General features: G+C 38.6%; 1 pseudogene; it reads left to right on the top strand.

Annotated features, from left to right (window-relative positions):
* The first annotated feature begins 5,716 nt into the window (after positions 1-5,716).
* Positions 5,717-6,822, top strand: LOC101598776 (annotated as a pseudogene).
* The last annotated feature ends 579 nt before the right edge of the window (positions 6,823-7,401 follow it).

The raw sequence follows: 7,401 nt of genomic DNA, 5'->3' as shown, positions 1-7,401 counted from the left end.
GGACATTACAATCCTAAACATATATGCACCTAACATGGGGGCTCCCAAATTCGTCAAACAAACACTATTAGAACTAAGGTCACAGATAACACCAAACACAGTGGTGGTGGGTGACTTTAACACCCCACTCTCATCAATTGACAGGTCATCCAGGGAAAGAATAAACAGAGAGGCATCTGGACTAAATGAGGTCATAGAAGGAATGGACCTAACAGATATATACAGGACATTTCATCCAAAGGCTGCAGAATATACATTCTTTTCAGCAGCACATGGAACATTCTCTAAAATAGACCATATATTAGGACACAAAGCAAATCTTAACAAATTCAGGAAAATTGAAATAATTCCTTGCATTCTATCTGACCACAATGGAATTAAACTACAAATCAGTAGCAAGAAAGGCTATAGAGCATACACAAAATCATGGAAACTAAACAATACACTACTAAATGATGAGTGGGTCAATGAAGAAATCAAAAAGGAAATCAAAAAATTTATAGAGTCAAATGATAATGAGAACACAACATACCAAAATCTCTGGGACATAATGAAGGCAGTTCTAAGAGGTAAATTTATAGCCTTAAGTGCCTATATTAAGAAATTAGAAAGGTCGCAAGTAAACGACCTAATGCTTCGCCTTAAAGCCTTGGAAAAAGAAAAACAAGGCAAACCAAAAATTAGTAGACGGGAAGAAATAATAAAGATTAGGGCAGAAATTAATGAAATAGAAACAAAAAGAACAATCCAAAGAATTAATGAAACAAAGAGTTGGTTCTTTGAAAGGATAAACAAGATTGATAAACCCTTAGCAAATCTGACCAAAAGAAAGAGAGAAGAGACATAAATTAATAAAATCAGAGATGAACAAGGTAACATCACAACAGATTCCAGAGAAATTCAAAAAATTATAGGGACATACTATAAAAGCATATACTCCACAAAGTATGAAAATCTGAAAGAAATGGATGATTTCCTTGATCTATATGACCTACCTAAATGAAATCAAAATGAGATTAATCACTTAAATAGACCTATAACAAACATGGAGATCCGAACAGTTATCAATAATCTCCCAACTAAAAAAAGCCCAGGCCCGGATGGATTCACTGCTGAATTTTACCAGACTTATAAGGAAGAGCTAACACCATTGCTTCTTAAGCTTTTCCAGGAAATATGAAAAGAAGGAATTCTACCAAACTCTTTCTATGAGGCCAGCATCACCCTGATACCAAAACCAGGCAAAGATAGAACAAAAAAAGAAAATTACAGACCAATCTCCCTCATGAACATAGATGCAAAAATTCTCAACAAAATATTGGCAAACAGAATACAAGAGTATATCAACAAGATCATTCACCCTGACCAAGTTGGCTTTATCCCAGAGATGCAGGGATGGTTCAAAATACACAAACCTATAAATGTAATACATTCCATAAATGGGTTGAAGGACAAAAATCACATGATCATCTCATTAGATGTAGAGAAAGCATTTGACAAAATCCAACATCCCTTCATGATGAAAGTCTTACAGAGACTAGGAATAGAAGGAACATATCTCAATATAATAAAGGCTATTTATGACAAGCCTACAGCCAACATATTACTAAATGGGGAAAAACTGGAAGCTTTTCCACTAAAATCAGGAACAAGACAAGGGTGTCCACTGTCCCCACTACTATTTAATATAGTTTTGGAAGTCTTAGCCATAGCAATAAGGCAAGAGACACACCTAAAAGGGATACAAATTGGAAAGGAAGAAATCAAGTTATCATTATTTGCAGATGACATGATTCTATACATAAAGGACCCTAAAGACTCTACTAGCAAGCTGTTAGAGCTGATCAAAACCTACAGCCATGTAGCAGGATACAAAATAAACACACAGAAATCAGTAGCCTTCATATATGCTAACAACAAACACACAGAGGATGAAATCAGAGAATCACTCCCATTCACAATTGCATCAAAAAAAATAAAATACCTTGGAATAAACCTAACCAAGGAAGTAAAGAACTTATACAATGAGAACTTTAAAACACTCAAGTGAGAAATTGCAGAAGACACTAGAAAGTTGAGAAACATCCCTTGTTCCTGGATTGGAAGAATCAATATCGTGAAAATGGCAATCTTACCTAAAGCAATCTACACATTTAATGCAATCCCTATCAAAATTCCAAAGGCTTTCTTCATGGAAATAGAAAAAACAATCCAAAAATTAATTTGGAATCACAAAAAACCTCGAATATCTAAAATAATACTGAGCAACAAAAAAGAGGCTGGTGGTATCACCATACCTGATTTTAACCTATACTACAGAGCCATAGTAACAAAAACAGCATGGTACTGGCACAAAAACAGACATGTAGATCAGTGGAACAGAATAGATGACCCAGATGTAAGCCCAAGTAGCTATAGCCACCTGATATTCAATAAAAATGCCAAAAATACTCATTGGAGAAGAGACAGCCTCTTCAGCAAATGGTGTTTTGAAAACTGGATAAATATCTGCAGAAGGATGAAAATAGATTCTTCTCTCTCGCCATGCACAAGAATTAAGTCCAAATGGATTAAAGACCTTAACATCATACCGGAAACTTTGAAACTGCTAGAGGAAAAAGTAGGGGAAACACTTCAACATATTGGTCTTGGCAAAGAGTTTCTGAATACAACCCCAATTGCTCAGGCAATAAAACCACAGATTAACCACTGGGACCTAATGAAATTACAAAGATTTTGCACCGCAAAGGACACAGTGAAAAAAGCAAAGAGGCAACCTACAGAATGGGAAAAAACCTTCGCCAGCTATATATCTGATAGAGGATTAATATCTAGGATATACAAAGAACTCAAAAAGTTAAATAATAAGGAATCAAACAAGCCAATCAAAAAATGGGCTAAGGAGCTAAATAGAGAGTTCTCAAAGGAAGAAATACGAATGGCATATAAGCATCTAAAAAAATGTTCTACGTCACTAGTCATCAGGGAAATGCAGATTAAAACTACATTGAGATTCCATCTCACTCCTGTCAGATTGGCCACCATCATGAAAACAAATGATCATAAATGTTGGCGGGGATGTGGAAAAAAAGGAACCCTTCTTCACTGCTGGTGGGAATGCAATCTGGTCCAGCCATTGTGGAAAACAGTGTGGAGGTTCCTAAAGCAGCTAGAGATTGATCTACCATATGACCCAGCTATAGCACTCCTAGGCATATATCCAAAGGACTCATCTCATTTCCTTAGAAGTACATGCTCAACCATGTTTATTGCTGCTCAATTTATAATAGCTGGGAAATGGAACCAGCCTAGATGTCCCTCAACAGATGAGTGGATAATGAAGATGTGGCACATTTATACAATGGAGTTCTACTCAGCGGTAAAGAAAAATGAAGTTATGAAATTTGCAGAAAAATGGATGGACCTGGAAAGTATTATACTAAGTCAGGTAACCCATGCCCAGAAAGCCAAGAGCCACATGTTCTCTCTCATATGTGGATCCTAGCTACAGATGTCTGGGCTTTTGCGTGAGAATGAAAATACTTAGTAGCAGAGGCCAGTAAGTTGAAAAGGAGACATAAAGGGTGGAGAAAGGAAGGGAGGAGGATACTTAATAGGTTGATATTGTATATATGTAATTACAATGATTGTAATGGGGAGGTAATATGATGGAGAATGGAATTTCAAACGGGAAAGTGTGGGGGTGGGGAGGGAGGGAATTACCATGGGATATATTTTTTAATCGTGGAAAATGTTAATAAAAAAAAGAAAAGAAATAAAATAATTAGTGTTAATACTTAGTATATAGATAATACTAATAGTTCCTAAAAATGAGACCCATGCCAATATAGCATCATATAAGTATCAGGTGCCATATGTGTATCAAGAAATTGCTAAATAGTTCATGGTGTAATTATACAATATAGACCATATAGTACTTAAATATAATATATCAAAATAATATTTCATGACAGTGATGTGGAAATGCTAGGCAAAATCTTAAAGCGAATATATTTCTTTTTCATTAGAAAATAATTGTAGCAATGTCTGCCCTGATGTAGAAATTTTCCCAATATGTATGCATCTTCATTCAGCAATGACTGTCCCTAAATGGTAACCATGTCATACATGTTTAGTATTTTTAAAGCAAATAACTTATTGATAATGAAGTAAATTAAAATACTTAATGTTTCATAAGGAAATATGACAGTAGGCATCTGTGTTCTGTGAGATTATTTTCTGAGTACTTCCTAATATTTCAAAAGACTCAACTCTCTAGTTCATATGTCTAAAACCTTTACACAGAATTTTAAGGTTGTCTTCTTTCCATATGTCATGGCTTAGGTTTTATAACAAAATCCATATTTCCTCATCTATAAAATAAGGATAATAAATAGAATAACAAAGCTGTATTCACTAAATGACAACACATGTGCATAGTAAACTAAGGATATTTATTATTTTTAATCTAATTCTTAATTTCATCAATTAGAAAAATGTTTTGAGTGTTTTATAAAAGAGGACATACTTGTATCTCTCTAATGAAAATTATTTATAATTTTGGCTTATAGGTACACAGATGGTTTCAAAAGTAAATGAAATATCTTAGACAATATTCAATATCTTTAAATTTAATATTAATTATTTTACCATAAATGTTGTCTTTTCAACTTTGTTTTCTATCATAAACCAGAGTAATCATAACAGTACTAAGTATTTTACTCACTTGATCAATAAATGGAGTAAATAATGCTTAATTTCCACAAAAGAAATTTTTAAAAATATTTTATAGCCAGATAGGTTATGTTATAAATATAGAGCCTAGACCTTGGCTCAAAATTACACTTAAAATTGGGGCTGGAGGGATGGCTTAGCAGTTAAGGCATTTGCCTACAAAGCCAAAGGACCTAGGTTCGATTCCCCAGGACCCATGTTAGCCAGATGCACAAGGGGGCACACATGCCTGGAGTTCCTTTGTAGTGGCTGGATGCCCTGGCATGCCCATTCTCTCTGTCTCTCTCCCTCTTTCTCTGTCAAATAAATAAATAAATAAAATATTTTTTAAATGCTCAGAATCTGAGATTATTTCTTCAGAATCAACATAAATAAGATGCATTCTTCTGGGATAATTATAAAAATGCAGTTTAGAATGTATTTTTTAAAGAAATATTTCATTTTTGTGAATAAGTAAGTCTTGCTATGTCTCTTACTCAATATGGAAAGCAAATTTCTCTTTAAGGCTAAATCATTATCATCATCATAGGAGTTACCTAGGAAGCGTGGTTCTGTAATATACTGCAAGGCTGGCAAAATTTGTTCAAAAGCACTCAATACATACAATTAATCTCTAGAACTTCCATCAAGATGGCTTTAGTGTCAATAGTCATATCCAGCCTTATGAGCTATGAGTGCTTTCAGCTCCATCAGTCATCATTTAGTTGGTTGATTGGCTTTGTTTTATTTTGAAACAGGATCAATTTATATTGACTATGCTGGCCTTGAACTTATGATCTTCCTGTCTCAGTCTTCCAACTGCTGAGATTATAGATGTGAACTGCATCTAGACCTACTCAAAAAAATTTTAAATAATGTGGCAGAGCTAAGAATGGGAGCCGAGCGCAGCATCTGAACCTACACTGATCTCCTCTGGGCCCTCTCTCCACCTCGCTCTCGCCACCTGCCCACCTTCTTTCCCGGGCCCTGAACGCCTTCCATCATGGCCACCTCAGCAAGTTCCAACTTGAACAAAGGCATCAAGCAGATGTACATGGCCCTGCCTCAGGACGAGAAAGTCCAAGCCATGTATGTCTGGATCGATGGTACCAGAGAAGGGCTGTGCTGCAAGACCCGCACCCTGGACTGTGAGCCCAAGTGTGTTGCCAGAATGGAATTTTGGTGGCTCTAGCACTTTCCAGTCTGAAGGCTCCAACAGTGACATATACCTCCTCCCAGTTGCCATGTTTCGTGACCCTTTCCGCAAGGATCCCAACAAGCTGGTGTTCAGTGAAGTTTTCAAATATAATTGGAAGCCTGCCAAGACCAATTTAAGGCACACCAGTAAGCGGATCATGGACATGGTCAGCAACCAGCACCCCTCCTGGTTTGGAATGGAGCAGGAATACACTTTCATGGGGACGGATGGGCACCCTTTCGTTGGCCTTCCAATGGCTTCCCTGGGCCCCAAGGCCTGTATTGCTGTGGCGGGAGCTGACAAAACCTATGGCAGAGACATGGTGGAGGCTCACTACCAGGCCTGCTTGTATGCTGGAGTCAAGATCACAAATGCCGAGGTCATGCCTGCCCAGTGGGAATTCCAGATTGGGTCCAGTGAAGGAATCCACATGGGTGATCACCTGTGGGTGGCCCGCTTGATCTTACATCTGTGTGTGAAGACTTTGCTGTTATAGCAACCTTTGACCCTAAGCCCATTCCTGGGAACTGGAACAGCCCGGGCTGCCACACCGACTTCAGCACAAAGGCCATGTGGGAGGAGAATGGCCTGAAGTACATTGAGGAGGCCATTGAGAAACTCAGCAAGAGGCACCAGTAACACGTTCATGCCTACAATCCCAAGGGAGGCCTGGACAATGCCCGGCGCCTGACTGGCTTCCACGAGACCTCCAACATCAACTTTTCTGTGGGTGTTGCCAACCGCAGCGCCAGCATCCGCATTGCCCGGTCTGTCGGCCAGGACAAGAGGGGTTATTTCAAAGACCGGTGTGCCCTTCTGCCAACTGCGACCCCTTTGCAGTGACAGAGGCCATCATCCGTACATGTCTTCTCAAGGAGACTGGCGACGAGCCCTTCCAATATAAAAACTAAGGGGACGGACGATGCTTCCAGCGACTGAGCCCTTCCCAGCTCTTCATCCCACTGCAACTCTCCCTCTCCCAGTTGTCTTAATTATCCTCATTACTCAAAAGTGGAATTTCAAGGTCTTTTTATTCCTCTTGCCCAGTGAACCTTGCTTTTCTTGGTCAGGATAGAAGGGTCAAGTTCTTAATCTCCATGTTCCCAGCCCCCGTTTTCTTCCTTTCTAACGTGTGGGTGGGCGCAGGGAAAGGTGGTGACCGTTTCTCTCTGGAGGTGTCCTTGTCTGGTAGATGTCACCTCCACACAAAGCACTGTTTGAAGGAGGGGAGAACTTTCTCTAAAGGACAGCTGAAAGGGCAGGCCTGACTACTTAGGATGGCATGTCTCCTTCAATTCTTAAGATTAAACCAACTCTCACTAGTGGAGAAGAGCAAGAACTGCAGGTTAGTTTACCTCTTGTGTTTCTCTTGCTTGGAGCTACACACACCCTTCACAAACAGCAGATCAGCGACAACAGACGGCTGTCCTACCTTAAGAGAAGAAAAGTTCTTTACTGCTTGGTCCTCCATTTATAACACAAAGCAAAGT

This window comes from Jaculus jaculus, chromosome 1, assembly GCF_020740685.1.
Source record: "Jaculus jaculus isolate mJacJac1 chromosome 1, mJacJac1.mat.Y.cur, whole genome shotgun sequence".
Lineage (NCBI taxonomy): Eukaryota > Metazoa > Chordata > Mammalia > Rodentia > Dipodidae > Jaculus > Jaculus jaculus.
The sequence above is the reverse complement of the archived record's forward strand: the minus strand, read 5'-3'. Positions and strand labels throughout refer to the sequence as shown.